A 23,815-nucleotide genomic window follows, 5' to 3' on the forward strand; every position below is an offset into this window, starting at 1 on the left:
TTACAAAAACTGAACATAGTCCTCTCCGTGTCAGGAACACACATGACACACAAAATCCTACCCTTTCTGTGATATTTAAAATGGTTTATCCCTTTCTTCCTCTGCCTGAAAATATGTCACAGTAGAACATATGAGCAGTGACTTCCGGAGACTGAACTGCAGAAGTATCCACGAGTGTAATCTCAAAACTTCAAACGTCGAAATATGAACAAGACTGAGACTATTTCAGTCATTGTAGATCAATGTTCCTGGTCTAAATTAGTCAGCTGCCTGTTATGCAAGATCATCCATCCTGCTAGTCATTCTCACAGGGTATTTACAGAACACTATATGGGAATGGTGAGAATCTGAGTGAAGGTACTACCAGGAGGAGGCTACTTAAAAAAGAATATACTGCATGTGTTTTCAGGCAGACATTTAGACACACATTTTTATAAAGTATTTGCTTTTTCATATTCCATTAGATATGCACATATACATACATATACACACACAGGCACACATTGTGTTTGCATGTAATTGCAGGTAATGTGGTAAGGAAAGGATGCATAAATATATTTTTTAAAAAATCTTCCTAATTTGGCTTTGTATCATCCCAGTGGATTAAAATCTTTCCTTTTCTGGATATTTAACTCAATGTTCTGAGCAAGTTGCAAACCCTCTCATTAGAAAGATCACAATCAAATGCACACAAGATATTTTAACGCAATGATCTGTTGCTCTTCTACTCCCTTTCTGTATTGCACTATCATTTCCTTACCCTAGCTCACTTCAGGTAGAGATAAAGTTTCATCTGCCTGCTTAACTCATGCTAAAAGTCAAACATAACAAGTGAACATAAGCTGGACTAGCTCAAAAAATACCTTGTATAGCCTTTTGCTGCTTGCATCATATGACAGCATTGCTCTGAGTGCAGCATTATCTCAGTTACTGTTCTATCAATACACTCATAAAGAAGCCAGGGAATAGAAGTCAAGTAATATTCTGATTTGTCATCATTATTTTTACTGTATGTTTTCATTTTTATTTCTTAATAGGTATCGTGCATAAATTAAAAGCAGTTCGACTAATTTCATTCACACAGAATACAATATGAGCTGCACCGATTCAGAGTCCATCTTATTTGCTAAGGCACGGGATAGGGAACTGAGATTGTTGAACCAAGCCAAGAGCTAGACTACTTTTGTTTGATAAATAGCATTTTTCAATAGCACTCGACAAAAAATGCAAGAGTTTCAGCAAAGCCCGCCAAACTCCAAATTGACTGTCTGATGATTTGGCACAACTTGAGACAAGGCTGAAAGTAAGTAAGGCAAAATTAGTACTTGCATTCAGTCAAAATGAAATGGACTCTAATATAAATAGATCAAAATTGGGCCCAGATCCTGCAATTCACTATGCAGGCAGACTGTCAAGTGCAGAATCAGCACTTTAGTGAGCAGAACTCCGATGAGGAAAAGCTCTAAAATACTGAAAAGAATTTCTAGAAGAAAAAGTACTGACACCCTGCACACAACTAGAAATACTTGCTAAATAGCACAGACATTAATAAACAATTTAAGAGCAATTACTTCCAGCCTGTAAACGATTCTCTGCATGTAATGAAAAGCATTTCATGCAACAATGTGTCAAACTGGTTCAGAAAAAGCTCTAAAATAAGCCTGATGACTACATTCATCCACAGGAAAGCAAGTGCTTTAATAACTATTAACCAGTCCAAGAAACGGTGCACTTCCTGAACACAATGCAAGTGACAGATTTTGGAAGACGATTGAAGATGAGAGAAGGAGCGAAAGGTTAAACACACAAATCTCAGAAAGAAAGGTGTCTTTAAGTGCTGGGCTTTTTTGAGAATTGCAGCCTACAATGCAGTTCCTCTGCTTCATATTTGCTCTGAATTTAAATAAATAAATAAATGAAGCAGGTAGGTATTCTTGAAGAACCCCTTTTACAGAGAAATCTATTCACGTTAACATGATGGATTGCATCATGTTATATAAATAAGCCCTTATACTGTGACACAAGGATCTGCTAGGAAAGTCGGAAATTTGATTGAAAGAGATGCTGTGAAAATTCTGCAAATCTGAACGCCAAAGAGAAAAATGAAACAAAGAGAACAGAACATGTTTCTAGACATTCTACAGATAAAAATATGTACAAATAATAAAGGAACAACAACAACAACAACAAGAAGCCTTACCATGATGTTTGCACAACTGTGTGTCTGTAGCCCATGCTATAAATGTGGATACCTTCTATTCCCACCATCTCAGCCCCTCTAGTGGCCAGTACCTGAAGATCTTGCCTTCAGGAGGGACGAGATCTATCAGTATGTACCATTTGCTGCTGCTCCTGTATCTTGTCAGAGATTTTTTTCTTAATTGTGTAATTTTTTCTGGAGATATAACTTGTCACCTTTTATTAGCATTTTTGTCACTGCTGCTGCTACGTGCATACATTTAATTGCTAAGCAACAAAGAATAAGCTCTGCACAGCACATTCAATTACTGTGTTCCCTGTGCCATGCATTGTTACTGGTATACTTACATAACATGAAACACAAAAAATTGGTAAAAATACTTATTTCTGTTTCCATAGCATCTAGAAGCCACAATCTGGAATGATGCTAGCCACCAGGCAGAGAGTTAACAACTGAAGATGAGCACAAGTGAATCTATGCAAACTAGAGAAAAGTTAAAAGTAGAGCTGAGTTTCAGCATTTGCATAGATAAACAGGCTATATTTAAGGCTCAGAGGTGACTGCAGCTAGACAGGCATGATTTTCAGACATTCGGGAACTATCACTGTGGCTAAAATTCCTCAAATAGTTAAGGCATTCATAACCATGGCGGCCTCAAGGTGCAAAGCAGTAACACCTTGCAAAAATGTTTCAGTTTAGAAAAAGAGACATGTCTACACTGTATCAAGAAATAATCTTTCTTCCCTTTTCTCTTTATGGTGTAGAAAAAAAACAGGACAGGCAGTACTTTCTCACAAAAAATTATGCTTCACTGTTTACTTTTCCTATCCAAACGTAAATACACCCCTGTAATTCACGGGTGCTGCCTCTGAAATCTGAGATTGGTGTGAACTTGCATTATTTATCATAAAAGAGACTGCAATTCTATCTTTCATTTACTGAAGAACAGATATATTTACCAAACAGTTCTCTTTACTCCTGAAATGTAAAAGAACAGTGACCCATCCTTGCTTTTGGCATCATTACTAGCCATTATACCCCTCACAGTCAACATTGCATTTCTAAATAGTGCCTTATCTGCAATATTCAGGAGGAAGAGCAGTTTGGAAAACGCAGTCATTATTGTGTAGGTGTACAAACTTGCACAACAACATCCAACTATTTTTATTTCTGCAGCCAGGTGGGAATTGGGCCTGACTCTCACCATGTTCCTTTGACATCTCCCAAGTAGACCAAATGGGATGCAAGCTGGCTACAAAGAAGGAATTGAGAAGACCTGATATAATCCTTCCCAACTTTGTTTCAAGATACTACATATCAAGAATTATAGCAGGTACACTTTTAGACAGGTATCTGGTCTATTAGTCCCACGGATCAAGTGGAATGCTTGGAAAATAGGCAGTTGCTGTTAAATTATGGTCAGTCATGTACGCAGTCCTGATGAACAGGCTCAGTATTTCTTTTGGGTTCCAACACTTTTACATATGAAGAAACTGAATGTCTCTAAATAGCTACTGAGTCTTGTCTCTTTTGGAGGGACTGAGACAAGGGCTGTGGTTGTGTTCTGGGCAAACTGACCTTTACATCCCCATGGGAAGACCAAACAGCAGTCTTCTAAATGAACCACAGCAGGAGTTCACAAAGAACATTATCAAATTCCTAAATTAATTAATTAAAGCAGTACTTAATAATACAAACTGCTTCTGCAGTAAGCTTCTCAAAACATTAATTACTTAACCTCTGATGTATCTTTGTGACTGTACTCTTGTTATTGTTATTTCATAAGAGGGGAGATGGATGCTTGGAGAATCCAAGAACTAGAGATTACCTTGTTTGATGGGATTTTCTCTAGGCATCGGTCTAAACACCAAACACATCTGGGCCTAGCACGGTCTTCTTGAACTCAGTGACACAATCTCACAACACCTTCAGGGTTTAATGCTTAGGGATGACTCCAGTGTGACTGTGAAGCATTCTGTATGCAACACAGTCTCCAAATTTGAGCTGCAGTGACAACATGTACAATAAAGCCAACAGGGAAAAGAAAGGTTACATACGACCATTTCAATCATACACTTTGCAGCACAGAATTCTGATAAATGCTTTGTTATTCTCATTTTTATCATTATCTTTTCACTCCTTCAAAGAAGAACTATAGTCCTATCTGTTCAGCTTCAAAAAGCTTGAGAGAAAAGCATACAAGTGAAGTGTATGTAAGTGTACAGGCTCTTAATAGCATGCTTGCCCTTAACTACAGAATCACAGAATCAGTTTGGTTGGAAAGACCTCTAAGGCCATCAAGTCCAACCACTTACCTAACACTACCAAGTCCACCACTAAATCTTGTCCCTCAACACCTCATCTATGTATCTTTTAAATATCTCCAGGGATGGTGATTGTACCACCTCCTTGGGCAGCCTGTTCCAGTGTCTAATAGCAAAAAAGTTCTTCCTTAATATCAAAACTAAAAAACACCTTTAACTTTTGGTCAGCCCTGAACTAATCAGACAGTGGAACTAAATGATTGTAGATTACTTGCAACTGAAAGAACCCATTCCATGCTAACACTCTGGCCACCACAGCCACAGACCCCAGGGCAGGCAGGCTGGTGCCTTGGAGCAGACAAGGGGCTGGAGATCTGGACTTCTGACGCATGAGCTCTGAGCTGATCAGATTTGGGAAGAAAACTTTTTTCCTATAAAGCCCTGTTACAGAACATGCCTACTTAAAATAATGATGCTATGACTATGACTGCACTTTCCAGACTCTTGGCCATCTTTTATCCAGAGGAGCACTTAGAGCAGCAGTAACCTTTGGTCATACTTCGCATATCATGAAGGTTAGTGGGGCCACCCTTCTAAATGAGGTAGTAACACAAGCCTTATTGAAAATAATAAAATTGAATAGATTTCTTTCCATTACAACAGCATTTTTCTGGGACTGGATTCATCTTACACAGACCACCATTAATAAGATAATTTTCAGATAGTACCAAGTTAAATATATATACATTCTACCTCAAAACAACTTCAAAGATGCATCACAGAAGTCTGAGTCCAAGACACATTAGAATTGTGGATTAAAAAAAACATTTTCAAAAAGTGTGTGTGTAAAAGGCTCAGAGATATTTATCAGTTCAGGAAACAATATTTACATTTTGGTTGCTTGTTCCCTTTGCAGACAAATCATTCAAAGGGAAGTCAAAACCACACATTCAGAGAACAAGCATCTGGAGCACTCAAGAGGGTTCTTCCTCAATTGCAGTGCTTTAGGCACACTTAACATCAACAGCTTCCCTATTTTTTCCTGAACTATTATTTTCACTTTTTCCACATCCACCATTTTTGTGAAGTATGTCTTTAAACATCTGTTAACATGTGTTATTATTGCCACACCAAGGTAGGGAGAGAATTTTATCCTTTATCCACTCTGGAAGTGCTCGCAGGACAAACAGCAATGAACCAGGACCTGAACAGTAGCTATCACTTTTACTGGTGCAATATTATTAATTTCAGCCTTCTATAAACCAGTTCATTAGGAATGGGCATGATGGAGCAGAACATTATAGTAATTTCTGTAGTTTTAATACCTCGAAGTGACAAACAGTAGAGAACATCTTGAAGCACTCGTCCAAAGCGTTGCTTTCTTGCTTGTAAGTTAGAGGCATGGAATGTTTTACTCACAATACTTCAGAAATGGCTAAATGCAGCTCAAATGACAAAACTTTTAGAATACGTACTTTACTTAAGCTTTGAACCTGCTGGAATCTTAGAGGATGTACACACCATAGAAAAAGAGCTCCTGAAACAGTAACACGTAGTCAATCTCTATTATATTCTAAACTTTGCTGTCATTGTACTGAATGAAAAATCCTTCTGAATCCAAAACATTTCATTCAATTGAAAGCAGGTTATGAGGTGGGGGTCACATCCCACACAATCAGCATAAATTGTATGACATTGAAGGGGCATCAGTAATATTCTAGGAATAATTCAGATCTTAGGCTAATATCTCTCTGCATAGAGACAACAAATATTTGATTAAATCTTATCATTCTGTAGAATGTGCTTTATGATGCACATCAGTGAAAGGGGTCTTTGTCTGCTGGCTTCATTTGCTCATGACAAGAAGAACAAACAGCAAACTGGACAAATACAAATTTTCAGTGGTCTTTATTAAGACGTGTTTGCATATCCAGGACAAAATTGAAAGACTGATCTACATTTCCCAGAAGAAAAAGGACAGAGGAGGCAGGAGTTTTAAACACAGAACTCTGCTCTCTGTAGGTGTTGCCATCTATGAGCTCTTCTGCCCATACCACTAGATCCATGACATTTAAGTCACTTTATGCTTGATTTAGTCCAAATCAGCTCTGCAGGGGATAAAAGACAGGAGACCTGTTGGTAAAAAAAAATACCTATTAGAAACTTGCATATATTGAAGTTCAAGATGATTTTCTTCAGAAAGAATACTCATTAGGCTGAAGAAAGCCTTCACTTGTTCACTAAAATTGTTATGGTATTGGATGAGGTGCACTCTTGACTATGATAAAAGTGGGAATGTTTTTTTACTGTATGTTCTAATGTGAAATAGAAAACTTCGCTATCCTACTGGCATGCAAAAAAAAGTGTATCTGAGGTAGCACAGTATTATGTACAATATAAAATTAAGTACAGCAGAATTACGCAGTACACTGTCCCTCACCAGCAATGATAAACATCAAGTGTTTTAACAAATGGAACAATAGCATCCATTATGTTGTCTCAGAATACCTATGCTTCATAATTAACAGTATTAGAAGAGGAAAATCCGGTTCTGTAAAAGCAGTTAAGTGACATTCATAATACTTACCATGCAGTCCATTAACCTTAGCAATTTTAAGTAGCGTCATAGTCATCCATGGCATTTCAGATTTCTCACAGCTTCAGATCTGTGGGCAGCTTCACAAGCTTTTTGCAAAGTTTGTCATGACTAGGACATCTGTAAAATTCCCTCTGGACCTTTCTTCAATTCATCACTTGTTATGTGCTCAGTAATTCACATCTCTGGAGAAGGATAAAGGCACACTCTTAAAACCACGGTCTACTGAACACAGTGTCTTTTTTTAAAAAACTTATTGGCAATTGTACGTGTTGTAAGATATTAAAAGCACACTATTTCTTAATCTTACCTTTTTTCTCATTTCAATGTGGATTTTCAACAAGCTGTGTTCCCAGATGAGTTTCATAGTGAGGAGTCAAAACAACCAGATATCAGTCTTCTGGCTTTTACCAACTAATCCACCATTTAGCATGGATGTCTTCAAAGGTTTTAGTCACTTCACTATTCAGGTGAAAAAGATTGTATATATTTTATAGCCATATGAAACAGTGCAGTATTCCCTGATGTGTTGCTTAGAGACAACAGCTCAAAGCAGAATCCTAAAATATTCAAGAAATGATGGCATTGTATGAGTATCAGTGGCTAGTATTTTAATGTTACAGTTTCATATTTTGCAAAAGTGATTTTCAGTTCAGAAGACAGCACAGGGAATCCACTTCTCTTTAGGTAAATAGCCATTTAAAGTTCTCTGTTTTGGTTTTTAATTTCCACTTAGTTGTTGTCAAGTTTGGCCTCTCCTCTGAGGTTCATTTCACTGAAATTTTTTGTGATTCAATAACTGTGAGAGTATTAAATACTGCTTCACTGACAAAATTTCTTCCTGAATGTGTACTCAGGAAATATGAAAAGGTAAAACTGGGAAGCTAAATTTTGGCATAGTGGGTTTTGTTCATTTATTTAATCCACCGAGGGAAGAAATCTGTGTATCTTTTTTAATTCTGATCTCATGAAACTGGCATTCTTTTCCTTCAAGGAACTGATTCAGATTTCATCATCAAAATTGAATTAGAACTGATATAACAACACCACCTTAAAATTACTTCTCTTCAAATGTACTCATCCTCCCATCCCATTAGCATAAATACATTTGTATTTCTGATACATATATGAGGAGAAACGTCCTTCCTGTGAGGGAGCTCTGGAACAGGCTGCCTGGAAAAGTTGTGGGGTCTCCTTCTCTGGAGGTATTCCCCTACCTTCCTAGATGAGTTCCTGTGCGACCTGATCTGCTTTGGCAGAGGGGTTGGACTAGATGGTTTATAGAGGTCCCTTCTAACTCCAAGCATTCTCTGATTCTGTAAGAGTGGCCTATCTCTTCCTCCTTCCAGGGTGCTCTGAGTCACAACTCTGAATGGAAAACTTCTGTCTGCAAGAAGGTTCCTTCTTTACAAGCAACTGACCAGAGAAAAAAATACACATAATGTGGATTTAATGTGAAGAATGATACTGTAGTCTCTGCACTCTCAGTCAGCTCCATATTTGATTTAAGCTTGTCCAAATGCAAGGACATTTTAGGTACTTTTTAACATATACCAATGCTAACTACAAGTAACTTTTTTTTTTCTTCCAAAGAGAATGTAAACTAATTAAGCATTATGAATATATTTGATAGAAAGAGAATATCCATATTTGTAAAATTCACCTTCTACAGCTGATTTTCTATAATGTTATACTGATCACTACCTGACTGAATTGACTACAGCTCTGAATTTAATGATAGACTGAAAATTCTCAATGGTAATTGGGACAGCCAATTCTTTAAAGAGAGAAAGTGAGTGGGTAGCTAGTTGAAGCACAGAAGAATGCTTATTAGTGTGGAGGTGGAAGAAGTCCTTACTGAGAAAAACAATTGAAGACTATTTTATTTGGAAAACATTGCATTTTCATTTCTGCTACTTCACTGGAGTCCTGCATACAGTATCAATTCCACAATGGGTAGAAAATTAAGGGAAGAAAAAAAATCCAACAACCAATAAGTCAGCACTCTCTCACCTGCCTACAATTGCATACTGTATGATAAATCTAATGTTTTCCTATTTTTCAGGATAAAAGATCTGCAAGTATTGTTGGGAACCCTCCAAGTGATTTGTGTCTTGACCTGTTTTTCTTAAAAGTAAAAAATTTGTTACTCCAAACACAGCCATTCTCAGAAAATCCAAATACACAGAAAGCTATAAAGTCAGGTAATGACTACCTGACTCCAGAAGGCTACAGAACTACTACGTTAGGAAACAAGAAATAATTTCAGCTTAATTTATATAAAGTCCCATAAAGGCACTAGGTATTACTTATGCTTCTGCAGTAAGATTATCAAAAAGATTTACTGGGATCGAAATGGCAGTAAGTAAACTGCTACTAAGTATGTGGCCCAGATGTGTATTAGGAACACAACGATAAAAGAAAAAACAACTTGACTCTATTCTTTAAATCATAAATATTTTTTTTCTACCTTAAAGAGTCTATTTCAAGTATTATTTAAAGGAAATCCCATGAACTGTATTATATAAAAGAACAAGCAAGGCAATTGCAATAGACCTTCTGGGTTCATGATCAGCAGAACTACTGATACTTTCATGCCTTTATGCATACAACTCCATCCTGATACCCATATTTTACCTCAATTGCAAAATGAACACCATAAAGCAAAATTTTAGTTAGTTAAAAAAAAATTGCATGCACTTAAGATTGTTTTTACAATATCATTGATTGAAAAATGGTAATTCTGTGGTTCTAAATCAAAGTAGAAAAAAAAGCATAATAGAAATCTTTAGGTCTGTCTAGTTCTGTGAAATGGCTAAGCCAGCAATTGGAGGCTGTGATGAGCCTGTGATCCTCAGGTCACAGCTGGGAGGACCGTACAAGCACCCTACCAGAAAAGTGCTCCTTCAGAAGCTGTATTTGACATCTCTTGTCCATTCTGTGCCAGGAGCACGTCAAAATACAGCTGAACTGTGGTTCAACACTGGGGTTAAAATCTGTCCTCAAGCCATGATTTGTTGCTCAGTTGAATGACTGACTTATTTTGTAGTTCACAATTTTCTTTTCTTCTAAAGCAGGTATTTTATTTGGAGTCATATCTGGCTGTGTGAAAGGATAGACGCCAACTGCGTTTTCATCCATCTGGTATAAAATGTTTAACAAGGCACTGTGAGAGTGACAAAATGTGCAAAACAAACAGCAAACTCTAGCTATAAGCAGCAGCAGAGATTGAAGTATGAGCAACCACAAGCACAAGCAACCTGGCCTCTCTTCCAAGCAGCTAGGAGAAATGGACTTCAGTAAAATGTTGTTTCTCTTTTTTTAAGAGGAAGCAGGTGCAGGTTCAAGAAATTCCCACCAGGTCTATTATTATTTACAAAGGGCACAGACATCACAAGTGGCATTCTGCTTAAGAAGATGAGGGGGAGAGCTCCAACAACTTTCAACAGAAGAGAGTCTTAGCTCTTCACAGCATAGTCATTCTTGTGTGCAATGAAATGGGATTTCATTGGTAATTATGGCTTACTAGTGCTATTGCATTATAAGTTATCATAAACAGACAAATCATTTTTTAAAAAATTTTAAAAGTATAGGCATGTTAGTACTTTAAGATCGACAAAAGAAGGGTTCAGGTAAAAAACACATTCTTGTTTTGAAAATCTGGCTTGTACCTAAAGAGACTTCAAGCCCTTTTATGTTTACCATAAATGGCTGGATAGGGTTTTGAGCACCCTGGTCTGGTGGAAGGAGTCCCTGCCCACAGCAAGAAGGCTGGAACAAGATGGTCTTTAAGATCCCTTCCAACCCAAACCATTCTATGATGTGAATCAAAATTACCTTTTTCTAGCCAAATGGTATTGGTCTACCCCCGCACCCTTGGAGGAGATACCTCAGTCCCTAGTAAGAGGTCTTCTCTGATCTCAGACCAAGCAATTTGTAAAGATTTTGGTTGCAAGTGAACAAGGAAGAACTCTTTGCAGATCCCACTGCTTACAGGAGAACTACTCTTGGATCAGCTCCTTCCCCGTCCCTAAATCCTTCACTTCCTGTAATGGGTACAAGGGACACAGCGGAACAAGGTGTCTGCATAGTTTAAAGGTTCATAGACTTGCCATAAGCTTCATGGGAACCTTATCCATCAATAATTCTAGTCAATCCTTCAGCTCTTCTAACTTAAGGAAGAGCCACACAGTACTTACTCATCAACCTCATGTGCCTGAGACTGGAGGTAAGAAAGAGGGCTGGTACAAGCTCCAGACTTATTCTGATGCTTGGAACATGTAGTAACCTCACTCCTGCAAGAAGAAGGCACACTACATTATATATCCCTTTACCTCACCATATGCCCTTACCAGATGGGTATTTTTTTGGACCTGTTTGAATGTGGGTATGTAATTACGACTGTCCCTTAAGCATGGGACAGTAAGGAACATCCATGGCACAGCCTACTTTCCCTGATTAAGTCTTCCCTCACTGTTTAGTCTCTCAGGCAAAATAAGAACCTAACAATGTTTCTGCTTTAATTGAACTTTCAAGCTAATGTTTACCATATGGTTTGTAATTCTGGGTGTAGAGAAGTGGAAAAAAAATCAACAAAACAAACCAACCAAACAAACAAAAAAACCCAATCGCCTTCCCCAAAAAACCAAAACCCAAGCAACCCCCCTGATCCTACCAAAAAAAAACCCAAAAACCCCCACAAACAATTAAAAGAGAAAGAAGAGAGACTGCAAAAGTTAGCTTAAATGCTTGAGCCATTTCTAGGACTGTTTCCACATTGTCCAGATTCCAGTGGCATTATAAGATTACCATTCACTGATGAGGCATACAAATCGTTGCCTTAGAGAAATACAATCCTGGACAGAATATAGAGAAGCAGGTAAGAGCAAGACAGTTACAATTACTAAACTACATAATGGTTATTCTTTTCACCTCTAAATAGAAAGCATATTTCATTATTCACTTCATCTGAACCCTGTTCTGTAAGTCTGGTTCTTTTATACACTGAAGATTACATTACTAAAGTACTAAATGAATATAAATAACATTTACATTCAACTTGTAGTTCCTATGTCATAAAACTTAAGAATGCCAAGTTGATAAATGGAAACAAATCTAATTTCACATTTCATGATAGAGAGATTCAGGAATAACAAAGCATAAAAATATAACAGTGGAAAGGGAAAAAATACCAAATCCTGCATCATATTGGGTTTCATTTAATTCTCCGAGAGGTACACATTGCCATTAATTGTGCAGGTTACATACCAAACAAGGATATTTAGTCATGAAATCACTGCCAGGGAATTGATAACTGTCAAGAATCTGTTCATCATAACACTTGTTTCTTCTTGATTCACTTTAACAAAACTGAATATTAATGCACAACAAAAATAGTAGTCTTTGCATGCAAAACTTATGTGTTTCACTGAAGACACCCCCACTTCCGCCTACCAAACAGCTGTTTACAATAGTATATTCCAAATAAATTTCTTTAATGCTAGAGCATCAAAGAATGGCTGAGGTAAAAGGAAGTCTTTTTGTCAAATGCCTTGTTTAGTAAAGGCACTTGAATGTATTTTTATTTTATCAACCAACTAAAAAGCTGCTATCATGTTGTGTAACTTATTCCAGGCCAGAATTAATCTATAATAAAGCTTTGATCTCAAGGAATCTTTAAAGTATTATTATAAGGCACTTTCTACACCATCTATTGGTGAACTAGAAAGAGGCAACAAAAGAGATCTTACTAGGACAATAAGCATTATGGATAGATAAGAAAACTTGTCATTAATCAACTATTCATGTGTGCAGGGTCAGCACAGACATGTTGAGAAGGGCATTTTGTGTCCAAAATAGGAACAGTAACTCTCTAAATAGATATATGAGCCAAGAACAACAATTCATAGTATTTATCTTGTAGCTAACTAGTGCAATGAATAAAGTATATTGTATCTTTCTATGTGCAAACACATAGTCTAAACCACAATGCTTCTGATGTTCTCTGACGGAGAAAACTTATATTATATAACATCTCTTGCATGGATGTGCTAAGTTCATAAGCTCATGTCAATGACTTGATTCATTTCAGCCTGTAAGGAGTTTGTGAAAAATGACATGAGCCAATTCAGGGTGGTTTGAATGTTACAAAGGGTAATTCTGGGATGATTTATTTCAGGACAGGATTTTATCCAGTGAAAATTGCAACTACTTAGTGATCATAGAATCACAGAATGGTAGGGGTTGGAAGGGACCTTTAGAGATCATCTAGTCCTATCCCCCTGCCAGAGCAGGTCCACCTAGATCAGGTTGCACAGGAACGTGTCCAGGTAGGTCTTGAAGACCTCCAAGAAAGGAGACTCCACACCCTCCCTGGGCAGCCTGTGCCAGGGCTCTCTTACGCTTACAGTAAAATAGTTTTTCCTTATGTTTAAATGGAACTTTTTATGTTCCAGCTTCATCCCATTACCCCTTGTCCTGTTGCTAGATACAACAGTACAAAAAAGTGATGCCCCAACCCCCTGACATCCACCATTTATATACTTATAAATATTAATGAGATCCCCTCTCAGTGTCCTCTTCTCTTTTAAACTAAACAGCCCCAGTTCCCACAGCCTTTCCTCATAAGGAAGATGTTCCAGGTCCCTGATCATCTTGGTGGCCCTGCGCTGGACTCTGCAGAAGTTCTCTGTCCCTCTTGAGCTGGGGAGCCCAGAACTGGACACAATACTCCAGATGAGGCCTCACCAGGGCAGAGTAGAGGGAGAGCAGAACCTCCCTCAACCTGCTGGCCACATTCTTCTTGATGCATCCTGGAATGTCATGTGTGGATGCCATGATGTAGTGAAGAGTTTCCAGGCTGGAAGGATATACAATGAACCAGGTGTGAAGAATCAACATCAGTTTTATTTCCATAGAATCACTTTATCTGGAAAATACCTTTTAAGTTCATAAAGTCCAACCACTAACCTATCATTGTCAAGCCCTACACTAAAGCATGTCCCTCAGCACCTTAGACACATGTCCCTTAGATGCCTCCAGGGATGGTGACTCCACCCTGTCTCTGGGCAGCCTGTTCCAGCACTTAACAACACTCTCAGTGAAAAAGTTCTTCCTTATCTCCAATCTAAACCTTCCCTGATGCAACTTGAAGCCATTTCCTCTTGTCCTATCACTTGTTACCTGGGAGAAGAGACTGATCACCCACCTCACTACCTTGCAGGTTGTAGAGTATGATCATGTTTTCCCTCAGCCTCCTCCAAACTAAACAACCCCAGTCCCCTCAACTGCTCCTCAGAAAACTTGTTCTTATACTACAGGAAGTTAATCCATGGTGACCAGGTGGTATTCTCACAGGTTTGACCTATTTTTGCTAATAAATCCTTGGTGATCCATAGCTTCTTTTAGATCGCTTCTCTGGACTAATTCATCTGTTTCTTAGTCACTGTCCTGAGTGTAAATATACTACTTAACCATTTAGCACTAATTTAGGTTTCAGGGAAGTAGTATAGTCACCGTCCCCTGAGATATTTAAAAGACACGTAGATGTGGCACTCAGGGACATGGGTCAGCAGTGGGCTTGCATCTGCAGTTGGTTCTGTGATCTTAAAGGTCTTCTGCAACCTAAACACTTCCATGACTCTGTTCTATAAGGGAAGCATTGCTTGAACTATCAGGCATGTACCTATATAACAAATGGGTTCAAAGGGGTAAGGTAGATGCAGCTCTAAAATGACTGAAAATAAGACTTCAGCCTGTCTTGCTTGCAGGCTGCTCCCTTTTTTCACTTGAACTTTCTGAGTATTGAGAACACTGGAATTAGTAATGTTTGTTGTCTCTGCCTTTTTCTTTTTTTTCTAGAATCACATTGTAGTAACTTTGAGACTTCACCAAAGTCTCAAAAAAATTCACATTAATTGAAAAAACTACCTAGGAATAGGAAAATGCCTTCTTTCCCAGATCTCAGATTTCACTGAAAGGGATCTGTACTTGGTATTTTCTTTACATGGACTGGGCTTTTGTGCATAGATCCAGCATGACAGAGTAAAATTTAATTATTTCCATTCACCTTGTGATATCCAAAATATCAGGTGCTGTCATGAAGAATGTGTATGGGGCCTTAACTAGAATAACAATAATAAGCCCTTTTCATTCTATTCTGAGGTAGCAGAGAAATAATACTAGAGATAACATGAAAAATATTCTTATGTTAACATTTCATTGGAGGATTTTGTATGTTCAGCAGAAATTTGAAAAACTTGTTTCCTGTTTAGATCTTAATTAAAAATAACAACCTAATTAAATTTGTGTAAATTGTAATCTGCATTTCTGTAAATTGCAATCAGGAGAAACCAGCTCATACACTAAGAAGTTAAAATGCTATAAGTAAATCCTTTCTGCACAGAAAAGTCTCTTGCCCTAACTCTTATGCTTTTGCATTTCAAGTCAAAAATATTGGTCATATGTACTACAGTGTCTTCCATGTCAAAGATATCAGCACTAAGCTGCTGAATGATCACACAGAAACAGTTCAATTAAGCCAAAAGTCACCGGCCTTGGTGACATAGCTATCATCTTTCCCCTCGCAGCAACAAATCTACGAGTGGAAACTACTGCCTTCTCAGTTCCTCTAAATTATCATTCTGCATGCAATTTTGCCACTTTCCATGGAATGCAGAGGTAGCTACATATAGACTCACTATAAACCGCGTGTTTCTGGGTTTTTGGCAGAAAGTTCATTTGGCAGAAAGTTCATTTGGCAGAAGCTGAGGAACAAGCCAGCAGCAAACACTGAAGTGCTGGACACGTCTGCCTTGGCAGGGCAGTATCAGGATCTAACTCTGCTCTTTTCATTCCTGCTAGTCTCACAGACACTTCCAGAGCACTGCTACTGTCATTGTATCATTTAAGCAAAATTTTTCTAAGTGAGAGCAATCTGTAAGTCATTGTAACTATTTTTCATCAGAATATAAGGTGTGAGTGACTCAGCATCCATGCCCTTTCCAAATCCCAAGTTCCCACCAGCTCTAGCAGAAGCACTGCAGAGTGTTTGCTAACACTGCCCAAGTATTAGGAAGAAAGATGAAAGCACTTCAACAACTCCTGCTATGAATACACAAAAAGCGGTTGAGCCAAAATAATGTCCAAAGATCAGTACAGAAAATAAGGCATTAAACAAGTTACCAATTGAGAAAGACCTTCAGAATAACATAGTCCCTACTTTCAAAAAGAATAGGTTACTGTCAGCTTAATTTGCCTTTTTATTGAAGTAAACATGAAGATATCAAATGTGTGACACCAGTGTGAAGAATCATTCAGGGCACATGTGCATCTTAAGAGTTTTCTTGAGGGACTTGAATGCCTAAGTATGAGCAATGCCCATTATTATTTTTGCTGTGTATGTGTGTAGATTACCAAGAGGTTATGACCTTTTCTTCTAGGCACTTTGTTTTCTACATAGATATGCAACTTCTCAAGCAGACTTTCTAGTGCAATGTGAGTACCAAAGCAAGAATATCTATTACTTCCTGACTTGATCCAAACCTTTGATGTCTTACTCTGCTTTGCTTGGCTCAGATAACCACTTAGGAAGAACAGCCTAACTGAAAAAAATGAGTTCAAAGTATTTCTGGTTTCCAGGGAATACTAGTATTGACTACAACAAAAAGTTCAAGAGGCGGAGACTCAGAATTCCTCGGCAAGGAGTGACCCTTGCTGAGATAGAAACTCACTCAGGAAGTGAATAGCACTGAGATGGAGAAGGAGAGCTGAGACAGGTTGGAAACAAAACAGAGGGATGATCCTGATCATCACTAGAAATTTAGGATACTCAGTATTATTGTCCTAGTATCACACCAAGAACCTCTCATCTGGCTCACAGACAAGACAGATCGCTACTCAGTTCTGGGCCAGAGGCTATAAATAACCTAGTGGCTCTTCTGGTCACAAAAGTCTCTATCATTACCTAACTGCAGACCTTGAAGTGCTGGAATCTGGAACCTCACTACTGCTGAGAGGCAGCTCTGCCATCCCGACATTTGACCACTTGGTTCTTGTGGTTTTGCAATAGGCGTTACAGCTGCACAACGGGGAACTAAAAAAGGTTACAAGAGTGAGTTTTAATCCAAATTGATTCTTTGCTTCCCTTCAATATGTGCTCGCACAGATGTTTCCATGAGCTTAGCAGTGGGGGAGTAAAGGATCCATCAGCTCAGATTAGGACTGGCTCTTCTGACATCAGCATCAATGTAAATCACTCTTGAGACACAGGGCAAGGATAGGCAGCTAAAACCCTCCCAACAGTGCCCTTGCGAGACAGCTGTACATACACATCCAGCAACACAGCCAATGGCATCCTGGGATGCATCAAGAAGAGTGTGGTCAGCAGGTCAAGGGAGGTTCTGCTTCCCCTCTACTCCACCCTGATGAGGCCTCATCTGGAATACTGTGTCCAATTCTGGGCTCCTCAGCTCAAGAGGGACAGAGAACTTCTGGAGAAAGTCCAGCACAGGGCCACCAAGACGATCAGGGGACTGGAGCATCTTCCTTATGAGGAAAGGTTTCAGGAACTGGGGCTGTTTAGTCTGGAGAAGAGGAGATTGAGGGGGAATCTTATTAATATTTACAATTATCGAAATGGTGGATGTCAGGAGGATGGTCACTCTTTTTTTCTATAGTAGCTAGTAACAGGACAAAGGGTAATGGGATGAAGCTGGAACACAAAAAGTTACACTTAAATATAAGAAAAAACTATTTTACTGTGAGGATGAGGGAGTCCTGGCACAGGCTGCCCAGGGAGGGTGTGGAGCCTTCTTTCTTGGAGGTCTTCAGGACCTACCTGGGCACGTTCCTGTGCAACCTGATCTAGGTGGACCTGCTCTGGCAGGGGGATAGGACTAGATGATCTCTAAAGGTCCCTTCCAACCCCTACCATTCTGTGATTCTATGAACAAAAGACAAAGATTGTGGTCCTGACACTAAGTAAGATTGCAGAAATGATAGTAAAAGTAATCAGAAGCTCCAGAAGACTTTTGGGAGCGATCACAGTACAAAGGAAAAGAATATTTTGATCTCTCTCTTACTTAACTTTTCACTTCAGATTCTAATATCACTACTGAAATGGGACGGTATCACAGGACAGAGTTGTTAGTATGGGAAATTAATTTATGACTGAACATGAGTAATTCAAGATGCATCCTGCTTTTAGCATCCCCCACAAAACAGTGGATTGCATCCTCCAGTTTCTCTCCCTTTGCCACACATGCAGATAGATACACAGACAGTTCACATTTGCCATGGTTTGGCCCTATTCTCCAAGAGGACAGTTTGTTACTACCTATAGTTGCTCTGCAGCACAGCTCAAAGGTAATTACTGCCTCATCAGGTTTCCAAAATGTTCCACATCCATCTTACTCGTTTTTTTTTCCACCAGCTATTGTCAGGATCTTTACATATTTGATAGTGTAATCTTCCTTTGCTTATTATTTGTTTTTATTATTATTGTACCATTATAATCTCATTATAGTCTTTTCTAGTTCCAATTATTGTATTTATTTTTTTCCTGAGTCACTGTAATTGCTTTTAGTTTTTAATAATGTTTAAAATTTCCACTCTCTGAAGCACACATTATCATTCCCATTATAAAACTCAGTTAAGAGGTTGTCAACAATCGTGGTTTGCAGTAGTCTTGGATTGATCTCTTTGCTATGCATGATACATTGAGTCTGCCTTGCCAATGCCTCCAGCCTACAAAGGTAGATTGACTTTTGAACAACAGGCTTATCAGCATAAAAGAACTCAATGGAGAACTGGTCTTCATATTTGTATGGAAAAGAAATATTTTATACAATCCTTAAGGCCTAGGAGCATTATGAACCTATTTTCTAATCCATTCAACTGTGGGAATTACTGCTTTTCTACTCTGAGTGTGCTTCGTAAAATTACAATTTTACTGTAAGACTCTGAACTTTTGTGACTTGGTAACCATTAGGCTTACAAAACATGATCACACTAATAAAGTATAACAGAGCAATTCCCTTCTGACAGAAAGTAAGATGACATTCTCCTAATTGCCCAACTATTTCTTGCAAATGCAAGATTAAGTGTGTATCCACCAATCATACACATACACTCCCAAAGAAAAGCTAAGTAAATAAGACCTGAGAATCAATCCTGAATGTTTTCCTGCATAGAAATCTGATATCTGTCAGGAAATCACTTTAAATTGCTACAGCTTTACTCTGTTGCATGGATTGTCCTTAAGAAGTATTTGCAGAATTGTTGATTAAATTTCTAATGATTCGGTTATTTAGTTAACAGAGATATCTCTGATTAAATTAATTTACATGCTTCTGATTTACCAGGATTTAAATTTTCCTACAAATGCAACTAAAATGCATTGATATTGTAATACAGGGTTCTTTTCTTAAAAATCCATCAGCAACTTGGCAACAACCTGAACCCTTCTTTATCTAGCAATATTACTTAAACATGTGCCCAAATCTCACTGTAACAACGACTGAATTTTCTAATGCAACAGGAAAAATATTGCACTACTCTTCATGAGAAACACTTTTCAATGGTTTGAGAATCATGCCCTGGTACTTAATCCCATGAAAGTCACATTTATCATACACATCATACATATGTAATACTTAGTTGCTTTTAAAATTTGACTTTGAATTCAGCAATTAAATGCCTGAGGACACAGCACACAAATTTACTTGTGTGCAAAATGAAAATAGAATGGTTTTGAGTATTTTGTGATGCAGCATCACTGGATGGCTCTAGTTGATGGGTGCAATTCTCAGCAAGGCATAGTTTGACATCCTGTTAATCTTTATGGCACTTAACATCCAGATTCATTCAGAGGTATTGCTAAGAAATTGCTCTTCAGCTTGTTCATCTGCATAACTAATGATCAGTTTAGAGACAGAAAGAGCCATCCATGATAGCATCAAGATAAAAGTTAAAAGCTCTGAAGTTACGGACAGCTGGTAATAAGACAGTAATTTAAGTGTAATTTTCAGCAGAATCTGCAGGCTACATTGTACAGGTAACAGCCTGTGATGAAAACAGCATCTTGGCCTGCTCCTGAAAACCTGAAAAATACCCTGAAAATTCCCATAAACAGATTCAGAAAGGCTAGGAGCCTGGTGTTCAAAAGGGTTATCATTTGGTTGGGTATCATTGTGCATGTCTCATGCATTTTCTAGAAATACACCTCTGACTTCATAGGCCTGATCCCTCCAAGCTGAAAGGGTTGGCCCAAAATTCCTGATGTATGACAGGTATGAGTCCAAACAATCTGTTCATAGACGAGGAATTTGACACTGGGCATGGGCATTCCACTGGTCATTTCAATCCCCATCATGGAAAAAAATAAAATGCCTGATATGCACTCTGTGTTGTTCTACGTTTCTCAGATGAATTGAAGAACCTTGTATTAGATGATGTTTTCACTCTGCAATGATGGTCATCTGGTTCAACCAAAACACACCTCTTTTTATGAAAAGCCAAGGATCAAGCTCTCAGTCTGACTGTGAGGCATTTTACTCAGATCTTAAGGGTTTTTTACCTCTTTTCTGCATGCACATCCATTTTTCCAAGATCTGAATCTATAACAGCTAAGTAATAAAAAATATTAGTTCCAGCATTAACAATGAATCAGAACACTTTCTCAAACAACTATCTCAGATTCTTGGATATAAATAATACATAATACAAGGTCTTCAACCTGAAAAGTCAAACAGAAATATTCATTGAAATCCCCTCATTTATTTTACCATCAATACTGTAACTTTCTTCAACTACAATGGGTTTACTCCTCTGCTAATTATTTTCTTTGTTCTTGATTTATTTAAAATTCTCCATTATTACTTTGTTCTGATAATTATATTTTTCAATAATGCCCTTGAGGGAACACACTATTAAGTGCTTTAGTGTAATAGGTCCTCATCACAGAACGAGTCAGGCCTGCAGAAACTTTCCTCTATGGTGACAGAAAGCTTAGAATCCAGTTCCATGTAACTTTAATCTATACAACCATACTTGAAAATAATCTTTACGTTTGTTAACCAACCCAAGGTGATCCTGAGCAATGACAAACTCATTGAACTCTAAAATATTACATTAATAGATTCCCCAGAAGCATTAGTGAACATGCCAGAGAGGTGATAAACCTACTCTTGGATTGCAAACTAATAGTCAGACCTAAAATTCAATAGAGAATTTAAAAAATGAAAAAGGAAGGAAATGCTTCAAAGATCTCAAGAAGTTCGAAGTTCGAATTTGGCTGTAGTTTCTTTAGCATTTATTGCAAAAAAATAAATAGCATACACAGGCTGGAAAAAAGTTGAATAAGTTTCAATAGTCAGAAATTTGCAGGAGAAAAAAAAAAATCTAGATGAAGGCAATGATGCAGTCTTTATTATATCCATATATACCCTTTAATGCATTTGCATAAAACACTCAATGTTCAAAATCATAATTGCAGCAATATGCCTAACTGAATTTGTTTATTTTGTATAACATAAGCAAAGAGAGACATTAAACTCCTACAGATTTACTTCTCAGTGTGTAATCTGAATGTGAACATATTAAATTAAAGACAAGTAATGAAACCAAGGATTATCACTGAGATGTTGGTTATTTTATAAAAATATGCCAATATGAAACACAGAAATAGTCAAGGGTCAATGTAGTCAGTCAACTGATATTTTACTATCATATACTCATTGACTACTGAACTTCCAGTACTAGGTGTGCATCAATAGTCAATAATTATAACACGAATGAAGCTTTCATGTTAGAATTCCAAGGCTGAAATTAATGGGAATAAGCTAAGTGTTTTTCTTGCCCATCTGCAAAGATCCCTTCTAAATTAATTCAATTGAATGAACTAGATACTGTGGACAAGGAGATATGCAAAAGCAAGAATACTTTCTGAAGTGCTTGTTTTACCACAGATGGAGGGCTGGGAGAAGGAAAGTGTGTCATTCTCTTTTTGACTAATATGAGAAACATACAAGTTTTAATTTGGGGTTAGAAAATAACTACAGGACAATCATTCTTGTGATATATAAACTCTTATGATATTTTCTTATCTCTGAAAGAGAAAATTTCAGTGCACTCACATCACACTTGAGGAAAGGTCTTTGAAAGAAAGACAGACTATAAGGTAAGATTTACCTATTCCCAAGAGGTTTAGAAAAAATGGTCTAGGGCCAAGAAACCATTTCAACATATTTTTCTCTGAAAAAGAGAAATTTCAAATGAAGGGCACTAGTTTCCAGATACATAAAATACCACTGCAAAAAGAGATAACAATCATCTATTCTCAATGTCTGTGGCAGACTGAACGATAATATTGTTTAAAGTTGCAACAGGGTACATTCAGCTTGAAATATTTTGCACTATGTCTAATAATAAGACTAATCAAACACAGATCTACATTCCTTCAGAAAACTGTTGAACCTATCGAAGGCTGCACAACTATCAGGAATAATCTCCAGGCAGGCCCAAACAGATCTTGTTTTGGACAAATGGAAGAGACTATATGATCTGTTCAAATCCTCCTTCAGACCTAGAGGTCTTCTCTGATTTCAATGAGTTAAAATGAAAAAGTACCTGAAAAATTTCCAGGCATCAAATCAGATAGATACAATTACAATGAAAAATGCAGTTTTATACTGGATTAAACACCACACCTTTAGGCAGAACACTTGCATATATCACACTGTCCAAAAAGCCTAAATCATCGTAAAAATATTTCATTAAAATATAGATGGAATTAGTCATCAATTCCCTTAGAAATTGTGTTTATAGGCACATTGAGTTATAAGATAACAGTTACTGTTGAAAAAGAAGATATCAAATATTACAATATAGAACATGCTCATGAAAACACAGAGACACTACTCAACTGTACCAGAGAGCCTTATCAACAGCACTGTGGTATGAATGTCCTTCTGCTTGCCAGGCTGCAAACAGAAAAGACAGTGAAGTGAAAAGAATGGATGCAAATTCCATTCTTAACTATACTGCCCACCCACAAAAAAAAACCCAAAATAAAACAAAACAAAAAACCATCTACAAAAAACCTCTAAAATACCTAAACAAAAAAACCCCAATCAAACAACAAAAAACCTCTATCTTTGTTTCTGTTGTAAAATGAGCTGACTCTTGGCACTCCTTTGTCATTCATATGCCTTGAAAGACAAAATTCAAGAATTAACATGCTGTGCACCTGTGCCAAATGCCAGGAAGAAGCAGAGAGAAACAAAACATCCAAATACTTCTACTGCAAGCTAAACCTCTCAGGTTTCCTAGAATGCTAAAGGTTATATCTTGGCTAACATCATAGTCTTTGAATGGGAAAATAAAAATTTAAGGTACAGTATTCATACTTTAGTAAAAAGATCCAACGGGAAAGTAACAAAATTCAAGTTAAATAACGACATAGTTTTGTAGGAAGCCACAGTTTTGTAGGAAATATTCTAAAATGCTAAGCAAAGATGTCAGAGATAGTTCAGGATGCTCTGCAGTTAACTGTCGACAGTAATTTGCCAACAACTTCCAGGAGGACATGCTAAAAAATTTTTTCAGATATATCAGTCCAGCATTAAACAATGTCAAATGGCTAAGAATCTACTAGCACAAAAGACTGCGTTACTCAAGTTTAAGTATAGTGAATATCAACCTAGGAAGTGTTTCTTACATGGTTAAAGCACAGAGAGAAAGAAAAAATTAGATAAG

At 37.6% G+C, this 23,815-nt stretch overlaps 1 protein-coding gene across 2 annotated transcripts in view; it reads right to left on the minus strand.

Moving 5' to 3' along the window:
- The window catches only part of DLGAP2 (DLG associated protein 2), a 466,793-nt gene that overhangs the window by 346,977 nt on the left and 96,001 nt on the right, over positions 1 to 23,815 (minus strand). The window lies entirely within an intron of this gene.

Source organism: Colius striatus, chromosome 2 (assembly GCF_028858725.1).
Source record: "Colius striatus isolate bColStr4 chromosome 2, bColStr4.1.hap1, whole genome shotgun sequence".
In the NCBI taxonomy this organism is placed as follows: Eukaryota; Metazoa; Chordata; class Aves; order Coliiformes; family Coliidae; genus Colius; species Colius striatus.